This window comes from Xenopus laevis, chromosome 3L (assembly GCF_017654675.1).
Source record: "Xenopus laevis strain J_2021 chromosome 3L, Xenopus_laevis_v10.1, whole genome shotgun sequence".
NCBI lineage: Eukaryota > Metazoa > Chordata > Amphibia > Anura > Pipidae > Xenopus > Xenopus laevis.
Window position 1 is genome coordinate 95,270,124 of NC_054375.1, and position 21,264 is coordinate 95,291,387.

The following is a 21,264-nucleotide window of genomic DNA, read 5'->3' on the forward strand; positions in this document are numbered from 1 at the left end:
CTGATAATTTAAGCATAATTGCACACATTAATACAAAAGAACCCTGGAATTAACACCACATTGACACAAGAGAACCCTGGAATTAAAACCATCTTTGATGTGCCAGTAATTCCAGAGTTCCTTTAGCAGGTTGTATCTACACACACAACTGATTGGACACAGTGGATAATTTGAGTCTGCACAAATCTCATACAATTTATGGTACATAAATCCCGAGTGATGCTAAAATTTGAGGAAGCAATACTGGCGCCAGCCATAAGCTGCTGTTGACATAGCTCCGAGTATCCCACTGACTGTCGATGACTGCTGGAGGGTGCTGGGACTTTAGCATAAGCTGATGACCAGTAGGTAGGGCAGCATGGGTTGAAATTGTTTTCTTGTCTTTAGATTTTGGACTTGCTTAGTCTTCTTGGCTTACCTGGAACCATCTCTTCTGAGAGTTGCCCACATATGAGCCATATGTAGTACTATCCCACTGCTCAGTATCACATCATCATAAACCAGAAGACCTGTATTTCTGACTTGTCTGCACTGTGTCTTGGTGCCCCCCAAATCCCAAGCCCTGAGGCTATGTGCTCATATCTAATCAGAGGACTGTTCTATCCAAACTGACAATCTCCATCATTATACACATAGTACCTGCAAACAGATGTACAGCTTTTCTGGACGCACACAGCATCACTATAATAATGTCCATATAGTGCATATTCCTATATAGTACATGCATCCCATATCATTCCCCAGCAAATACACTCTTGCTTCCTCCAACCCCTCTGCTATTCACTCACTGTTCTCTCTAAACACATGCATAAGCTCCTGACACGCATCTCTCCTTCCTACACAATCAGCTCCCAATAGGAACACACCATTTGGACATTCATACAGTTGCTAGAACACATTCCCTTCATACCACTGCATATTTTCTTCAGTCACATACATTCTAATGCATACACCCCCTCTCTGCTAGCACATGCAACCTCTCCCCCTTCTGCACAGCAACATCTTTCCTCAACCCCCAGACACACACACACATCGTCCTCACACTGACACACACAGTCGAACTGATATCTGCATCAAATTTTGACTCCACTATCTCACTTTTGATAGCTTTTACTGTCCTTTTTGAACACACCCCTGCCCCCATTCCTGGCATCACCTTTACTTTCTCTTTCCCCATCTCTCTCTCTTTTTTTCTCACAATCCCCACATCCTTATTACCATGGTGATGCCGCTCTGAGCTCTCTTCCTGATACCGAAGAGAAGGTAAAAAGAGAGAGAAGAGAATGAGAGAGAGGTAAGCAGAGAGCAAGCAAGGGGTAGAGAGGGCATGGAACATGAAGGGGTAAGAAAAAGGGGAGGAATATGGAAGGCTGAAGGAAACTGCTAAAATGTAGCATGGGAGTACCAAGAGACAAGAGAAGACATGCATATGTGATATAACTTGAGTTTCTGTCATAGGTACAGCAACAGAGTACTAACGGGAGGCAGTTAATTGGTGGGAATAGAGAGTATAGGGCAAGGTAGGGAATAGCAGGCAGAAGCAGAAAGATCTGAGCTCACCAGATGCTTCTCCTTCTGTCACACTCTGTGGTATATTCTTTCCCTGCATGCGACACTCTGAGATGAAGCACACACTTGTCCTAATTTGTATCTCCTGTAGTCCTTTACATGCTTGTGTAACTGTGAAAATGTGTCTCTTGGCATTATTGTGTGTGTGTGTGTGTGTGTGAGCATCCTGGCAATGATTTCTTGTTAAACTGTGTCTGAGTGGGAAGGAATAGTATGTGGCAGCCTTGTATGTGCGTGTGTAGGTGTGCAATACCCGTCTTTTATCTAATGCTGCATGTACTATTTGCACACCGAAAGGCAATTAGGGCTGAAAGTCAATTATTTAATCAGTAGATGTTGGTTCACTAAGCTGCTATTTAAATGCATATTTAATCCTCCATCTTTTACAAGTAGAATAAAATGTATGTATTTAGATATCTTATCTTATTAAATAATTGTCTAATTCAAAGGGGATACATACTATATTAATAATTGTCCCATGGGAAATGATGGTGCAAGTATGGGATGTGTTATCTGGAATGCTTTGGACCTGGGTTATTCCAGATAAAGTGTTTTTTTTTTTTTGTGGATCTCCATACCTTTAGTCTGCTAAAAACATTTAAACTTTAAATAAACCAGTAGGATTGTTTTGCCACCAGTATGGATTTATGCATCTTTCCTTCAAGTGCAAGGTCAAAAACAAATAACTGTACAAAAAATATAATTATTTAGTCAAAATGAAGTCTGGCCTTCAAATACAGTAAATCATAGCTTTCTGGACAATGTGTTACCTGATAAGTGATCCTATTCTGCATGCCATACTTCTAGCATTTTATATGCAAAAATATTTTATATTTTTTTATATTTTTTGCATGTTTAAGTAGGAGCTACCACATTGCTATTTCAGTTATATCCGTCTCCATATAGTTGCATAGATGAGTGCAACTTTTCAACTGGCCTTCGTTTTAATTTTTTATAGTTTTTGAATTATTTGCCTTCTTCTTCTGACTCTTTCCAGCTTTTCATTACCCCATCTAATAACAAATGGCCTGTAAAGCTATAAATAGTATCATTAGTGCTACTTTTTATTTCTTCTGTTTCTATTCAGGCCTTCTCCTATTCATATTCTATTCTCTTATTCAAAAGCAGTGCATGGTGACGTCATCAGTTATAATTGGAACTTTGTGATGTCAATTCTGTCACATGACTCACTGAAACATATGTATTGTAATAAATACAGTTTTAATAAATAAAGTACTCCCTGTTAAAAATATGTAGAAGAATATTAGAAGTAACCTCATAGTTACCTGACCTGTATAAAAGCCTTCAGCCTCTTACAATACCCTTAAATTTTACAAGAGGGGGTACTTTATTCACTATAAACATACAAATGCTGCAGGGACATATCTGATTATTGTTGCCATCAATTAAAGAAGTACTAAGTTCTCTTGATATTTAAATTAATTGTTTAAATGGGGAGAATCCAGAGCAGAGAGGCTAAGATAACTTTGTATGGTAGTTACAGTATAGCACCCCCTCACTTTTTTTTCCTAAAGCACATGCTTCTTTCTTTTACATCTGTTTCAGTCTGGCCACACCCTCTAATGATATCAGACAATGTTTGGTTATGGCCACACCCTCAGTAGCTGCACAATGTGCCATGTGTCATTAGGAGATAGTATGGAGGATTATATGAAAAATAAAAAAAAGTAAAATAGCACTGTAGTTCCCCTTACACTTTTTGTAGAAGTGTCCATATGGGCTATTTTTTTGAGATCTGTCCTTATCTTACTTTGCTACTCTAAACAAAAACTTTTCCCATACCCACATTAACTGAATTAGGAATAGTCAGCTGTACAAAATTGTGCTATATGCTGGATATTTGTTTTTATTCTCTGGCAAATAAAAGGTCAATTCTATCTGAATCATTCTAACTGACAACCAACTGGCAGAGGTGACCTGGCATAAGATAAAAATAACATTGTAGAAACTTCACAGGTGTTAAGGTGAATTGCTGACAACAGGAAAATAATGAAATTGAAGTGTACAAAATTTCCAAAGCATGCCTTGTAATTATGTCAAATGTATGTTCCAGCATACAGTATATTAATTGAGTTCAGTCTTCTACATAGGCTTCCCATTCAAACCCTACATAAGTCCTAGTTTGTGAGTTTGGAGACACAAAGGACTAACAGCACTGAGTTCCATAATATAAAAGGGGAACCATACAGATGGCAAGCAATGAGCAGTGGCACACTAACATATCTCACTCATTCACCTAAGTTGGAATTACCCTGCTTTGGCAATTATGAAGGCTAACTAATGTGTGTATACATTGTAGTAATTGTTGCAAATGCCATCTTTTCATCTTTTTTTCAAGTAAAGTTTTCTGTGGCAATTCCAATCAAGTGCAAAGTGCCCAACAGTCTTGAGATTTGCAATGTAGGCCTTTATTTTTCTGACATGTTGTTCTTCTAAACTATGGGGACGTACACACTTGTAAATTGCAAAGCTATACGGCTTACATGGAACAGCATATCCATGTTGATAACATACCCCTGCAAAAGTGTTACCACTGAGTGCCATTTATACTGATTTTACTTTACTTTATTATCACTGTTTTTATTACATGCAGTAGCATTACAGAAGTACTAGGAATTAAATAGGTATACTATATGCTGTAAACAAAAGTTAACAATGTAAATGGGACAGCAGTATTATTGTCACTGACTGGAAATATTTCTCCTATATTTGTGACACACGGCCTGTGTATTTATTAACATTTGCATGGTCTGAGGTTTGATGCACTGTTCAGATATGTAAAGTGAATATGTTAGCTCTGTTTGCTACCTGTCCTTAAAGTTTGTAAACTCTACACTTCCTGAGCCCCTGAGCTTGTGGTGGGAGCTAGAACTAAAATATGCAATGCAGGTAGCTTAAAGACAAAGGGAATAGACAGGATAATTACTTGAATCTAAGAAAAATAAGAAAACTGCTTGTATGGCCTGTAATTCTACTGCCAAGATATTTATCTTCCCTTACCTCTCCACCATAAGTCTCAAAAGCATTCAGTTCAATTGCTGTGATACTCCAACAACTTCATCATCATCACAGAAAATGAGCACCTACAAAACTCACTCTCACTAGTTTTCCTTTCCTTGTTATTATTACAGCTTGGGTCATTTCCCACATGGAAAGCAAAAAGAAAAGGATAGCACTACCCGAATTACTGTTGCTTTATTATTCCCTTAGGATGTTACAGTAATATGATCATTTAAAAAGGCAAAGAAAAGAAAAAGATTGCTGTGTCAACAGCACATAACCTCAGGATATTGTAATAATATGAAGTGGTTAATCACATGATCAGATGGATGATAACTTGCATATTTTGAATGGAAAGGGATTAAACCTTAATGAATTTATATTCAACCATTTCAAGATATGTAATCTATCGCCTCGTTGATCTTGTAAGAAGTGAGGAAGCTTTCTTCTCTCTCCCTGTTAAACAGTCAAAGTTCTTCATTTTCACTACTTTTCACCAATTTGGTTCATTTTCTGTATCTTTTCCATTGCTTACATATACTGGACTGACCTCTATATTTTTTTTACAACAGTGCTGTTTGGCTTTCTTATTTTATTTCTCAGACACCTGTAAGGCCTCTGGGAGAACAGTGACTCTCTCTTACCTATTGGTGAGCCAATAGGTGAGTTACAACACCCCTTCCCTCAGAATTTGTGACTTAAATATCCCCATTAACATTTAACTCCTTTAGATAACCTCATTCCTTCTTTAATCTCAGTACTCTAATTCCTTTATGCATTTTGGGGGTAACTCCCTAGATTCTCTACATTCTGTTCAGTTTCCAAATTCACCAGCTCCGCTTTCCTTTTCACAATTTCAAATCGCGCTACCTCCCACTAGCTCATTTCACCCCACAGATTTTTTGTGCATTGTGGGTGTTTTTTTAATTAACCCTCAACCACCCCTCAAAGCTCCTGTGTTCCTTTGCCCCCTCCCCTACAGGGTCTTCTCCTTCTATAATTACATAACTGCCCCAGATGTACAGATGCCCTGACTTACAACATCTAGATAACTAGCATTTATTTCCGACGTCCATCACCCCCGCCGGGTCCCCAGACTGGGGCCATAGCAGAGGCCCGCTCCCCTTCATCCCCCCAAGGCCAGACCCCGACCGCCCGGTTTATATACTTTACTTTAATTTATCTACTTTACTTTATTATAACACACTCACCACTGCCCTTAATGGTAATGAGCTTTCTTCTACTAAGTCACAACAACAACTTTAACGTTGACATACACCTACAACTCACCACTGTCTTTAATGAGTTTGTTTCTACCAAGTTACAACCCACAATAACAACTCTAACCTTTGTATAAACCCCAATCCAGAGCTTCCCAAAAATGCTCACCAACTCTTGGGTGCTGCTGGCACAAATTCAGAAAGTCAGAACTAGAATTTTGCAGGTACAAATCTAGACAGCTCTTCTATAATTCCAGCCCTTTCTTTGCCAAACACGTCTTCTTTATTGCACTCTACTATGTAGTATAATGTCTCTAGCGGAGTACATCTCCTTTCTTATTATTTTTGTTGCAGTTCATGAAGGCTATGCCCCTATTATTTTTCTCTTTGTATACTTTCTCCCTTGGCCAGCGTATCGATTTATATGGTTTCCACTAGGTCTATATTGATGGCACTCAAATAAATATATTTCTTTTTGGATGCCCCCATGCTACCTTAAATTATATTTTTCTACAACAGAGATGGTCCTCTTTTCTCCATCCAACACCCATAATATTCCAGACATTTCTGTTACTGTTAACTATCAAACCAATGCTAATGCCTTTGGGTTGTCGTTGATTCTTGGCCTTTCCTTCACCCCTCAAATCCAAACACTAACAATAATATAAAAAAATCGAAACAATATAAAAACAATATGTAACCGAAGTTTTAACCCAACCTCTCTTAACATCACATATTGACAGTAACACATCTCTATTGATCGACCTACCCCACGGGAAACTCTAATCACTACTGCAGTCCATAATGAATGTAGTTTTCAAGCTCATACACCTCATCTACTCTTCTACTGACATGCCACTTCCTACACTAGCTTCCACTACTATACAGGTTATCTGGCCCACCCTGTATCTCTATACTTATCTCACTAACCCTTCATCTAAACAATAAAATCTCAAAGCTTGGCTTATTACCTCTTCAAATACATGCATTAAATACATTCCTAGAACTGCTCGTCTTCCCTGGAATTCATTCCATGTTCCATCAGACTATCTGAGAAGCCTTTAAACAAATCTTGTGTCTCATGCCCCTTCTTCATTTAAATTGTAAATTCGAATGAGTAGGGCCCTTTTTACCTCATATTTGCTTACTAGTTTGGTGAGTAATTTTTGTGCTGTGAAATATTTAGGAGCTTTATAAATACTTGTCAATGATAAATATAAATATTTAAAATCTTTTTAAAACTTTTAGAGTCATGACATACAGGGAGGTTTGTTGCCTGCGATAAATATGTGCTACCACAGGCTACAAATCTCTCGAAAATGCTGTTCCACAAGCAATAATGTGAAAACTTACACATTGCTTTGTGTTTCTGAAGTTGCCCAGTCTCCTCACAAAGCAACAGTGGGGACTTCATAAAAACAAAGCGGCGTGTATGTTTTCCCACCATGCTAGTGGGTAAGCATTTTTGGGAGATTAGTTGCATACAGTAGAGTAGATTTATCTTGGGCAACTAATCTCCCCATTTGCCATCAGCCTTAAACATCATGGGTCCTGGCGGGTGTATGATGTATACATATTTACATATATCCTGGAGCACTCTAGGCTACAGAAAGAAAACAAAGCATTTATTACATGACAATATGTGTAGATCAAGGTGTTTGACCTACTGTATAAGATTGAATTCAATTATCATCAAGGCACAAATAAAATAACAAAGGGTGTAGCCCAGCAAAATTCCATATGCCAAACAGTATAAAAATATTTCGCTTTGAAGATCAGAAATGAGGCAAGGAAACAATCCAAATGAACAGATGATTCTTAAGGCATCCAGAATATGCAAAGATGCCAAGAGGATATGCAATAATATCCATGGAAAATCTCTAAAGACTAAAGAAAGAAATAGGAGAATGTTGCTGTATCAGAGACTTGGTACACACAAAAGGTGCAGTTGCCAAGTACCTAATTGGCTGAATACCCTCCATTCAGTGGATCAAAGCTGTATAGCTCTGAGAGATCACTCTGTACTTGTATTCCATTGCTCGGAAATTGAAATAAAGTCAGCCAGTGGTCTCCACTGGCATGTGTGGGAGGACAACAAGCAGTTACAAAGTGCAAGGGGTTGCAATTCTCCAAAGTTACATATAAATTACTCACCAACAGACTAGCTTGTTACATACTGGTCATCCACAATGGTGGGGCCATATATCAGATAGCCTAGACTAGAGGTTTTAAGGTGATGAAAATGGAGTTGTAAATTATGGTAAATAAAATAAAGTTGGCAGTACCACAGAACCCCATTGTATCTAACACAGGGCGCTGCTTTCACTACCAGACTCTATCCATGCGTGTAGTTAAAAGTAGAGCTATGAGGTGCTCAACACTTTGCCCTGCAGACTGGATTGGGATGATGCTGGATATATTAACACTGACTAAGAATGTAATCTTTTAGTTTGCATTGATTTGGGTGTTGCACTGCTTTCATTAAATTTTACAACACATGTGAAATGAGAACTATAGATGCAAACTGCTCTGTTATTTGGCTTTATTTATATGTTGGTTTATTTATCTTAGCCTAAATAGATTACCCAACTCATAACTTCAAAAATATCTACACAATTGGAAAAATCTGGTACTCCAATATTATACTGTAACTGTACGTATTAGATTGAATAAGTGTGTTGGTCTAACCATGGAACATATGTATATGTGTTCTTGTTATGAGCTTTTAAACCAGTTAGGGTTAAATTTGAGTAGGAAAATCCACTCCACTCTTCACCCACTGGAGAGTTGCTAAGATGGATATTCATTGTGTTTAAGACAGAATGTGTAAACTTTAGCATAGTTGCTTTATAAAAGTAAATGCCAATTTGGTCTTGGATTAAAGTTGTGGCCTGGGATTCCCACATGTCCCCACAAACATCCATGAGCCCAAGGTATCACCCCTTTCTTTATCCAGCTACTTCTCTCTATACACAATTGCAAACTTTATGTCAGGGTGGAGCCTCCTGCATGTTTTGCAATGCTTCCATTGGCATTGATTCCAGTATATAATGGCCCAGTGCCACTCATTTATTGTTCCCCTGTCTATTGCTGTGATAGGGTTGACGTTGGCATGTGTCCATTCAGAATAAACAATTAGCAGTCTATCAAAGGAGTCTTCTTACTTGCTACCATGCAGTTAATGTTGAAAAAAAAGTAATCTTATAGCCATTCAAGATATTCTTTACTTTGGCTATAACAATTTAAGGCCTGATATGGGCATAAAAGAATAGAAATTCTTATTACGATTTGCTGATTTGTAATTTGCATGTAATTAGTACAAATCAATGTTTTTAAGGGAAATGATGTAATATGTTTTCATTCAATCACAACAAAATGAATCATCCTTAAAGGGGACTAAAGCAAATGAAGTGCTACAATACAGGCTGAACTGTACACAGCTTACTGACAGTAAGTAAAGTAAGAGCCAGCATGTTATCCCCTGCAGTTTGAGTGAGTCTCACCAGAAAGGCTGGTGAGTCTTTCACCAGCCTAAGGCCAGCACACAAAGCATTTTAAGGACTAGCACAAGCTGGAACAAGCAACTACCAAATGGACACTAAGATACAGGGAACAGCTTTGTAGGTTCACCTCTTCTGCCATTGGGCTCTTGTACCTTGGGGCTTGTTGAACACCCTGTGTCCCAGATACAACATTACTTGCAAAATGATGTCTGTTTTAATTACTTACTGATAAGCCATTTTATGTTGCTTTACAAGTAAAGAAAAAATACATGTCTTCTAGGTCACTTGCTTGCATTTTGTAATTCATAAGTATTATCTGAGTCTCTTTTATGGTGTCCAACCACTCCACCATTTCACATTAAATTAAGGGGGTTATTTACTAAACCTCGATTTTTTCTGTCAAAGTTTTTTGGGGAAAAATACAGGAAAAAAAATACTCAAATTGTTCACGATTTATTATACCCCGAAGCTGCTAAAAGTTTGAATCTGAAAATCCACCATCTTGACGAGGTCATGTTGAAGTCAATGGCAGATGTCCCTTTTACAATTTGAAGATATTGTGATCTGCGCAGGGTTTCAAGCGATAATGAGAAAAATGTTGCTTTTCAGGGGAAAACCCGAAAAAATTGAGCGATTCGGGTGTCAGATTCAAGTTTTCTTTTCCCATACTGACTTTTTTTGAGTTATTTTATTGACAAATAAGATTAAATCGTGGATGAGAGTTTGGTCGATCTTGGTTTAATAAACAGATGAGATACATTTGAGTTTCAATAAATAACCACCTTATTGTTCAAAATTTCACCAGCAGAGGGCTTACTGATACAATTTCTCTCACTTCTTTTATAGCTAGAAAAACAAGAATATCAGTTTTATATCTTTTGAATTTTATAATTGATTTCCTTATTTTAAAGGGGAAATTATGTCAATCTATGCAATACATGTCTATAAGGAACCTAAATCCTTAAATCTCTCGTTTCAATTTTATAAATACTTGGATAATGTTAATCTTATTCATCTTTGCTATTTATTTTCCTTTTTATATAATAAAATCAAATTAAAGCAACAGGTCTGATCATGGGTTGCTATGGGCAACTGCTCTGGTGCAATTTAGAATCTATAATAGTACATTAGCCTCACTGACTGCAAGAAGGCATTGTGTCAAATTGCCACATTATCAGAATAAATGGTAGAATGGTTGCTTAACTTTACTAAGCTATGAGCTTTCTACAATTCATGTCTCAGGCATCCAATCTACACGTTTTTCTCAACAAAAAATGGCATATCAAATCTAACTAAATCTAATCAAATATAACCATAATGTAAAATGCCATCCATTCTCATCACAATGAGCCCTACTCACAATGAGTACAAAAACAACTTCATCCACATTTTGATCGGCCACTGCTTGAACAGGCAACCCATGCTCTCCTCCATACACCAGTAACATATGTTCTGTCTGCTAGGTCTGGAAATAATCCAAGGCATGCATGATTAGTGTCATTTTAGTAATTGACCTCCTTCTGTTTCCCTATTGTACTGTTATATTTTTCTGGTTGCCTGTATAGGTCCATACTTACTTACTGGATTCTTTCACCTTTCAACTCTACCAATTTTTCTGAACTACACAAGAATGGCCCTGGGAGGATGCTCAGAGTGTGGACCATAGGGGGAACATGGCCACTGACATAATTTTTGAGTGAAAAGGTTATCTGCCTTTCTATGTGGAGGTTCAATCTAAGGTTTCACCAGTTTTTGGCCGGAGCAAAATACTGCTACTGCTGTTATTGTGCGTGCTAGACTATTGTATAAGGTTGGTGGTAGTTAGTGGTCCAACATTTAAACAAAGTTTTGGGGGTATTGTATGTACAAATATGTAAATAGGACTGTCGCTTTGTACCAAATTACACCAGAAATATTTGTATCTAAGGCTGGCATAAATCGTGTTTTTGGAGGTGGACAGGAACCTGTTAAGCAGTGTAAAGTCTGCTGGTGCTACTGCTAAGTAATGAGTAGGAAGCTGGCACAAATCAGTTTGTTTGTAAATGGGAGGGCTGGCAGCTTGACTAAAGTGTCTTTGTTTTTAATGGAGAGAAGGTAGCCTTATAAAGAGAACTGCAGACATTAGAGAATAGCAATATTGTCACTGTGGTTGACTCTTATGTATAAATACCTATATTTTATTTATAGATGACTGTTGCCAAATGAGTAAGGGAAGGAGTGGCTGCTAATACTGTCACCCATGCCTTATGTGTTGGCTAGCAGTGTACATGATTGATACTGCCGTTGTGTGGGCGCTTGTTTTGCAAATATATAGTATACTTGTACAGTGTATGTAATATAAGTCTGGCATGCCACCCATGTCTTATGTGTTGGATAGCAGTGTGCATGAGATATACTAAACTGTCACTGTGTGCATACATTTACTGTCCTGTATAACTAAAAGTATATTTTCTCTGACTTTCAGGAACCAAAGTCCAAACGGCTGTGAGCGGGACCTGAGAGAGGTACACAGCTGTGTGTGTCTCTCTGTGGACTTTATATTTCCTCTGTTGATGTTACCGTGTTATATTTTGGCTCAGGAGAGTGGCTTCATGGGCAGTAGGTCAAGTCACATGTTGTTATTCTGTCACGTGTCAGTGGAAAGTAATGATAAGTAGCAAAGGTGAGCTCAATCCCATTTTTCAGATACATAAGGATATACTGTAGGTCCTGTTTAATAGAGTGCAGCTAGGATTGCAATGTGCTGATATAGTGGTAGGTGCAGATTCTGTTCATTTTTGTTCAGCTTGGGGGAACATTGCTGCTAGATCAGGTCAATAGATATAACAAAGCATGAATCCTGCAACATATGCAAGAAGATTGTGGCATTCGCAAGTACTTTTTAGAGAAAGCAAAAAAGTTTTTTTATTGGCTAAGCGTTTCAAACCCCCACAGGGTCCTTCGTCAGGAGTATAAACAAACAAAAAACGATATATATATATATATATATATAGTATATATATATATACAAGAAATTTCAGAAGTCACTTTAAATTTTAGTTCATAACATTTGTTGTTATAATTCTTACTTTCATAAAAGGGCACCTTTTTAAAGTTAATCGCTTACTTCTAACCTGGTGCAATTTATTAATTGTGAAAAGTATAACTTTGAGTGATCAAACATGCAAATTGTTGACCCCACCCTGACTAATGCTCTTTGCCCCATAGACTAGGCTGTAGGTTGGAAACCACTGGTCTAAATACACATACCCCACCAATAGTCACTATTGCAGATGGAGGCTGAGTGTAGGCTAAATGCAGAAAGTAACGTGCCATCTGAATGCATCTTTCATAAAACAATAATTAAATGAAAAGTGAATTCCATAGCCTAAAATAACCTCAAACTGCACAAAACAAGTAGATCTGTGAACCATAAAAAAACCCAATATTCTGTCCAGTAATGCAACACTTGCCATTTTCAGCAGTGGTAAGAAGATTAAATCCACTAATGTGCCTATGTCTCAGGGTTTCCCAGTAGCCACTGGGTTTGCTGTCTCCATTACTACACCCCAGAATGACCCCTTTATAAATATATTTCTACCTCAATGGGAGCCTAAATTCTCTGAGCCCCAGTTTACAGACAGTTTACCATTAGCAGATCCAATCATGGCAAATGAACTTGTGCAGAGAAAGGAAAGGAAGATCACTCTCATATTAAGTTGATTTCTATGTGTGCTGCTACAGAACCTTTCTCTTTTACAGTACCAAAACCCTGAATACACCCACCACTGTCCATAATTGGGGCCCACAATAAACATGCAATAAATAATAAAGTCTTGTAAGTTACACCCCAGATAAACATTAATGCAAAAAGAAAAACAAAGAACCTCTAAGCCATTATAACAACCATAAAAGCTATTTGCCAGCATCGTCTACCGAATACTGTGTTATTGCAGTGAGGTTTGGGATGCAAAACTACCCTAAAGGGACAGCAAGCTTTAAAGAGTATATGTACCTCTATCTTTAAATATTAGCTGGATGTTAGGGGAACAACGTGTCATGTATTAGGTGCAAAGAAGAACTATTCTGCTTGAATCTGCTGTTCACCATTTAAAACCTCATATATATGTCCAGTCACAACTTTCAGCCCCACTGGGTAACACTGTGATTTGCCCTAGACACTTCTAAGATGCTCATCAGGAAGGGAGTTTAAACTAGAGAGACAAGATGTGGGGAGTTGCAGTTGACCAGACTTATTTTATTAACATTGTCACACTTAGTACAGTCACAAGCAGGAACACTTTCACAGGGCCTAGAACTTCTATTACTTTCCTTGCGGTACTTTGGTAATTGCATATCTGTCAGGCGGGAAATCCACCTTATGCACCCCTCAGGTACATTGATTGGTTATCCGGTATTATTTCCCACTTAAACCGCAGCCCACAGTGTTCCACCAAGGGGTTCCAATCATCATTTCTCCCTGGGTCTTGCCTTGACACCTCCCTCGCCAGGTGATTTCAGTGGAAGTCTCACACCCTTCACCGGTTCTCTCTTCCGGCTCTACCTATCCTCTTCTGTCCTTACTAGAGGATACCTGCTGGGTCAGTATGCCCACTCACTCCTGGTTGGAGTTTTAGCTACCTATGCTAGTTACACTATCTCACACTCCTATAGTGTGCTGTTACATAGACTATGCCTCACACCAGCTCAATTCAGTACCTCTTCCTAGAGATGACTCTACTGTGTCAGACCATTCCTGCTTGTCCTTCTTCCCATGACACATCTCTGCTCTTTCCCAGGGGCCTCCCCTTTTATAACTTCCCTGTCTCCACCCTGTTGGGACATTCCCATAAAGGAACAGTAACACCAACAAATATTAAATTAATTCAAATAGAATGTACTGTTGCTCTACACTGGTAAAACTGTTGTGTTAGCTTCAGAAACTCTACTATAGTTTATATAAACAAGCTGCTTGTAATAAATAAATCTCACCCTGGTGGTCCAGTGGTGCGGCGGGGACGCCCGCCGCTCCTCTTCTCGTGCGCTGGCTCCTTCTTAGTGCACGCGGCGCGCACTTCCGGGTTTTGTAGGCGCATGCACGCTGGCATGATGACATCAGCGCGCAATGGCGCGAAATTTAAAGTATTAAAGGGATATTCCTACTGTTTATCATTGCCCGTGATAGGATTGTTATCCTGGTGATTCCTGAGCCTTGTGCTTCCTGAACCTGTATCTGAATCCTGTTTGATTATCCGTGTTTGACCCTGCCTGTATCCTGACTATTCTGAACTCTGAATCTTGACCCAGCCTGAACCTTGACCACTCTCTTGCCTGATCCCGTCTGTCTGATTGATACCCGGTTTTGACCCTTGCCTGCCTGACGATTCTGTTATCGGCCTGCATCGACCCAGCCTGTCTGACCATCCGCTTGCCTAGTCCTTTTGTACCTTGACCTTCGGCCTAAAAGACTCTGCTAACAGCCGTGCCCCTTTGCCAGCCAGAACATCTCGCCTTGTACCCCTCGTTAAGTCCAGGTGGCACCCAAGTAAGCTGAGGGCTCCTCCCGAAGCCCAACGGTGGTCACACTACTGGTGAAGCCAAGACCAGGGTACTTGGCACTTGTTCTGGTATTGGGTGCTGGCCGTGACACTGCTGTGTAACCATGGGGGCAGCCATTTAAAGCTGAAAAAGGAGAAAAGGCACAGGATACACAGCAGATAACATAAGCTCTGTAGTATACAATGCGATACATAGCTTATCGGTTATCTACTATTTGCCTTGTGCTTGACTGCCCCCGTGGCTAAACAGCAGCTTGTTTATATAACTATAATAGTCTTTCTGAAGCAAACACCCCAGTTTTACCAGTGCAGGACAATACCACATTATTTATTCATTTCTTAAAAACACTTTCATTTTTTGATGTTACTATTCCTTTAACTCTTATGAACTAGCTAACTAGCTCTAGGTCTCTAAACTGGGCCTACTTGGGAGATCTAGCTTTATGTGCCATGATACTAAAAAATGTTAATAAATTGACTCGAGTGAGAACTATTTATAAATCATATTGGACTGCATGGAGTTGGAGTGTCCACAAACCAACCAATATTGAAAAATACAACCAAAATTGGGACTCAACCTCCACAGACCATGCGCCCAAGATTACTATAATGTTATAAATGACCATAAACTGAAAATAAATGAAAGGCAATTGAGTCACAATTTTGGTTGAATTTTTCATTTGCCATGATACTATGATGTAAAGCTATACCCAACACACTAGTGATGTGGAGGCCGGCCCAATACCGACAGGACCCCAGACCTGTGGGTCAGGCGGGTTTGGGCCGACCTTGCTGCGCTGTTTGTTAGTCGTGGGTGGGTTTGGGTTGAGCTCTTCTGTCTGCTCTCCGTGTGCGACCTTATACTGCCAGTTTCCGACTTCTGGTTTTGTAGGCAGCACCTGCCCCGCCCCTTTTGATGTCATTTGCAGGGTGGGCCTATAAAAGGAGGAGGGAAGCTGGGCATGGGCAGGAGCGGGTCAGGCATGTACGTGTTTGGTTTGGGTGAGTCGAGAAAAGCTTGTCACTACAAAACATATATTAATAGTATTACGATTAGTAGTTGTATTTGTAATTGTAATTAGTATTAGTAATAGTATTAATACTATTGATTTGGTCTGTTGTCCTTTGCCGAAAGAATGAATAATCTAATAGCACCTATTATCTATTATCACCTTTCTAGCTATAGATCGCTACACCGATTGGTTCCTCTCAGTCATGTAAGCAAAATGTAAGTTGCAAGCTTAGAGAACAAGTGCATGCATATAGTGAGGCTAAAGTAGATTGCAGTTAGCTAAAGTTGTTCTCACATTTATGCTTGAACTCATGTTTGGTGAATGCTGCCGAGCAGGTTGTTAAAGGGGTGGTTAACCTTTAAGGTAACTTTTATTATGTTATAGAATTGCCAATTCTAAGCAACTTTTTCATTCATTTTTTATTATTTATAGTTTTATAGTTATTTGCCTTTTTTCCTTCTGACTCTTTGCAGCTTTCAAATGGGCATTGCTGACTCCCTTCTAAAAAAAACAAATGATCTGTAAGGCTACAAATGTATTGTTATTGTTACTTTTTATTACTGATCCTTCTATTCAGGTCCTCTCCTATTCATATTCCAGTCTCTTATTCAATTCATGGTTGCTAGGTTAATTTGGACCCTAGTTACCAGATTGCTTAAAATGCAAATTGAAGAGCTACTGAATAAAAAGCTAAATAACTCAAAAACCAAAAATAATAAAAAATACAAATTGCAATTTGTCTGAGAATATCACTCTCTACATCATACTAAAAGTTATCTCAAAGGTGAACAACCCAGACAACTTGTAATTTGCATGGCCCTCTGCTGTATTAGCTCTATAGGATGTGTTAGGATATAAAGGGCCATATCAGGGGCAAGTACTCTGCAAACTAATGGGCTAATTTGCTCTTTGATGCACTCCCAGTTACACCAGTATCCTCTGTTAAAGGCAGCCATAAGCAGACATTAAATACAGAGCTCTAGCAAGCTTTACATCCTGTGACACTCTGCTTTCCCGTGACAGATACAATCAGTGACGGGCAGTGGGGGCCAGGTACATTGTGGCAAAATGTAGGGTTTTTTGCAGATTTCATTTTCTTGTAATAATCTTCCATCCTTTACAATATCTTCACTATAAATTTATCTTAAAATCTTAAATCTTAAAATTTAATAGATACAAATTATTTTTTTCTCTAAAGCTGACCATATATGTCCACATTTGGTCTGGTGGCCATACACACAAATAATATTACACTAAAGAAAGTATGATATTTGTACTATAATATGTCTGAATATAATGGCCTGCCAATCTGTAAGGCCCAAAGGCTTCAGGAGTAGTGAGGACCAGGGGAGGAGGTAGCAATGTCCAAGTTTGCAGTACAGATTAGGATGAGACGAGAGAATGGTCAACAGGCAACAAGGTCAGTCCAGGCAGAAGAGGTTCAAGGTCGAGGAATTCAGGCAAAAGGTCGGTACACAATAACAAAGATTCACAAGATCACACCCAGGAGTAGCAAGCTAAAACCTATAATTGGGCATTGAGGAGAGTCTGAAGCTGCTTTAAATAGGCCTGGGTTTGGCGCCAATTTGGACGCGCTGACGTCATGACGCGGACGCTGACGCACTGACGCCAGCGTCCTGACGCCAGCGCACATTCTGACGCCGGCGTCCATTCCGACGCCCGCGACCAATCCGAGAGCGAAAAGACACTGATGTCATTGTGCTGCGACCAGCAGGATCCAGGAGGCCGCCATCTTGGACGCCATCTTGGTGAAGACAATCGGTTTCCATTACAGTACCCCCCTCCTTAGGGGGGGCCTCAGGACCACCTGGGTTGGAAGGAAACTGCCGATTAAATTTTCGGACCAGGAGAGGAGCATGGACATCTGAACTTCTTACCCAGGAGCACTCCTCCGGGCCGAACACCTTCCACTCAATGAGGTATTGTAGGGTGCCCCTCGAAATCCGGGAGTCCAGGATTCTTTTCACCTCAAACTCCTGATGACCGTCCACCACGACAGGAGCTGAGGAAGAAGAAGAAGAAGAAGTACCTGCAGGTTTGAGCAAGGAGACATGGAAGGCGTTCGGAATCCGCATCTCCGAGGGAAGTTGTAAACGGACAGCCACCGGATTGATGATCTCAGAGATGGAGAAGGGACCAATAAACTTGGGACCAAGTTTAGGAGAGGGGACTTTGAGACGAATGTTCCGTGTAGATAGCCAAACCTTGTCACCGGGTGCATACAGAGGGGAAGGAATTCTTCTTTGATCAGCGAATCTTTTCTGGACCAAGGAACTTTTCTCTATATTGACAACAGTGGCGTGCCAGATGGCCGACATGTGGGCAGCTTGGTCATTGGCGGCAGGGACATTAGTGAGTAATAAGTCCTGAGGAAAAGCCAAAGGGTTAAGACCATACATACAGAAAAAAGGAGATTTTTCAGAAGAAACATGTAAGGCATTATTATGTGCGAATTCAGCCCACGGAAGCAGATCAGCCCAATCGTCTTGGCACAAAGATACATGGCATCGGAGAAATTGTTCAAGGGCCTGGTTAACCCTCTCTACCGCTCCATTAGACTGTGGATGGTAAGAAGAAGAAAACTGAAGAGAGACACCAAGGGCTTTACACAGGGACCTCCAAAACTTGGAAACAAATTGAGATCCACGGTCAGAGACAATTTCGGCAGGGAAACCGTGGAGGCGAAACAATGAGGAAGTTCAGGAGCAGAGGGGAGTTTCCGAAGAGGAGTAAAATGTGCCACTTTGCTGAACCTATCAATCACCACCCAAATAACTGTGTAACCAGAGGAATTAGGGAGATCCACAATGAAGTCCATGGATAGATGAGTCCATGGGCGAGAAGGAATAGGTAGTGGTAGGAGTAACCCCTTAGGAGGGGAACGTCCAGACTTGGATACAGCACACACAGAGCAAGAGGAAACAAAGTCTTTGACATCTTTTCTTAGGGAAGGCCACCATACAAGACGAGACAGAAGTTCAGTAGTCTTTTTGATTCCAGGATGACCGGCCTGCTTGGAGCTGTGGGACTGAACCAGAATGGAATGATGAAGTTCAGGAGGGACAAAGGCAACACCAACAGGAGTTCCTACAGGAGCAGAAGATTGAACAGACAATAATTGAGAGGCCAAGGAGGGAAATAGAGCAGCGATGATCTTTGTAGGAGGCACAATGGATTCCGGTTCTGCAGAAGTGAGATCTTCGAGAAGAAAGCTTCTAGAAAGAGCGTCCGCCTTCTTGTTCCTAGCACCAGGCCGAAAGGTTAGAATGAAATTAAAACGAGAGAAGAATAGTGCCCACCTAGCTTGACGAGGATTGAGGCGTTTGAGTGTCTGGATATACTCTAAATTTTTATGGTCCGTATAGATGGTCACAGGGACGGAAGAACCTTCCAGCAAATGTCTCCATTCCTCTAGAGCAAGTTTGACGGCCAGTAACTCACGATTTCCTACATGATAATTTTGTTCAGGAGAGGTGAATTTTTTCGAAAAGAAGGCACAGGGATGTAGTTTTCCATCAGTAGACGCTCTTTGGGACAAAATTGCTCCAGCACCGACATCTGAAGCATCAACTTCAATGAAGAATGGTTGGAAAGGTTCAGGGTGTCTGAGAATGGGAGCGGAAAAAAAAGAAGTTTTAAGAGTCTTGAATGCTTCCAAAGCTAAAGGTGGCCAATGCTGAGGCTTACCCCCTTTTCGGATAAGAGAAAGAATGGGAGCAATCTTGGATGAAAACCCCTTGATGAATTGTCTATAATAGTTAGCGAAGCCAATGAATCTTTGGATAGCTTTAACACTGGTGGGGAGAGGCCAGTCCTGGATAGCGGAGATTTTGGCAGGATCCATTCTGAAGCCCTGTTGAGAAATGATGTAACCAAGGAAGGAGATGGACGAAACCTCAAAGGAGCACTTCTCCAATTTGGCGAATAAGTTATTTCTCCGCAGACGGGAAAGGACTTCTTGGACTTGAAGACGGTGCTCAGCAAGGTTCCTGGAAAAAACAAGAATATCGTCCAAGTACACCACCACGTATTGGCCCAACAAATCTCTGAAAATGTCATTTACAAATTCTTGGAAAACCGCGGGGGCGTTACAGAGGCCGAATGGCATCACTAGATACTCATAATGCCCGTCACGAGTGTTGAATGCGGTCTTCCATTCATCTCCTTCTCTGACCCGGATTAAATTGTAGGCCCCACGAAGATCTAACTTGGTAAAAAGACAAGCCCCCTTGAGTTGGTCGAACAGTTCAGAGATGAGGGGAAGGGGATAACGGTTTTTAATTGTAATTTTATTTAAACCCCTATAGTCAATGCAGGGCCGCAAACCTCCATCTTTCTTTTCTACAAAGAAGAAGCCGGCCCCAGCCGGGGAAGAAGAAGGACGAATAAAGCCTCTTTGCAGATTCTCTTGGATGTATTCCTTCATGGCACCGGTTTCAGAAGGGGAAAGCGGATAGGTGCGACCCCTGGGAGGCATGGACCCAGGAAGAAGTTCGATGGGGCAATCATAGGGGCGATGGGGAGGCAGGACTTCGGCAGACTTTTTATTGAAGACATCAGAAAAGGCTTGATAAACAGAGGGCAGAGAAGAATTTGGAGACACAGATGAAACTTTAATGATGGATTTGGTAGGTAAACAATTTTGTTGGCAGAAAGAACTCCATCGGGAGATCTGAGACGAAGCCCAGTCTATTACTGGGTTGTGGATATTCAGCCAGGGCAAACCAAGCACAATGGGAGTAGATGGACAGTCAATTAAAAGGAAAGACAATCTTTCAAGATGCATGGTTCCCACAATAACAGAAAGTTCATCGGTGGAGTGAGAAATAATAGCAGAAGACAATGGACGATCATCAATCGCCAATGCACGAAGGGGAACAGCCAGGGATCGCAGGGGAATGGAGTGACTTTCAGCGAAGACTTTATCCATGAAATTCCCAGCTGCGCAAGAGTCAAGGAAGGCTTCAGAAGAAATCGTCTGGGTTCCAAAACGAATCTGCACAGGAAGGAGGAAGCGTTGAGCAGAAGAATGGGGAGAAGGACCAATTCCACCCAGGTAAGTCTCCCCAGTCTTACCTAGGTGCTGGCGTTTCCCGGCTTCACTGGGCACTCATAGGCGAAGTGGGATTTTCCACCACAGTAGAGGCAAAGTCCAGCAGCCCTTCTCCGAAGCTTTTCCTGTTCGGTAAGACGGGCCCGTCCGATCTGCATGGGTTCTTCCGTAGGCAGGAAAGAAGAAGCAGAAGCCGCAGGAGTTGGAGAAGGCAAGGTGGAAGCCGGATTGGGAAGGAAGGGTCTTTGAAAACCAGGAGCCAGGGTAGGTTGGAACCTGTGGAATCTCTTGGTTGGGGAGCGCTCTCTGTCGAGCTCAGCTTGAAAC

The 21,264-nt window shown here is 40.5% G+C and overlaps 1 protein-coding gene across 4 annotated transcripts in view; it reads left to right on the top strand.

The window, feature by feature from the left end:
• The window catches only part of LOC108711262 (SH3 and multiple ankyrin repeat domains protein 3), a 182,400-nt gene that overhangs the window by 17,713 nt on the left and 143,423 nt on the right, over positions 1 to 21,264 (top strand). Inside the window, exon 1 of one of the 4 annotated variants that reach the window (XM_041586630.1) lies at positions 11,779 to 11,817. The exons of 1 other annotated variant lie outside the window; for it this stretch is intronic. The gene's annotated coding sequence lies outside the window, so the exon portion shown is untranslated. Of the gene's footprint in view, positions 1 to 11,778; positions 11,976 to 21,264 lie in introns of those variants that run through there. 2 more of the 4 variants (XM_041586631.1, XM_018252835.2) reach the window with 2 other exon arrangements.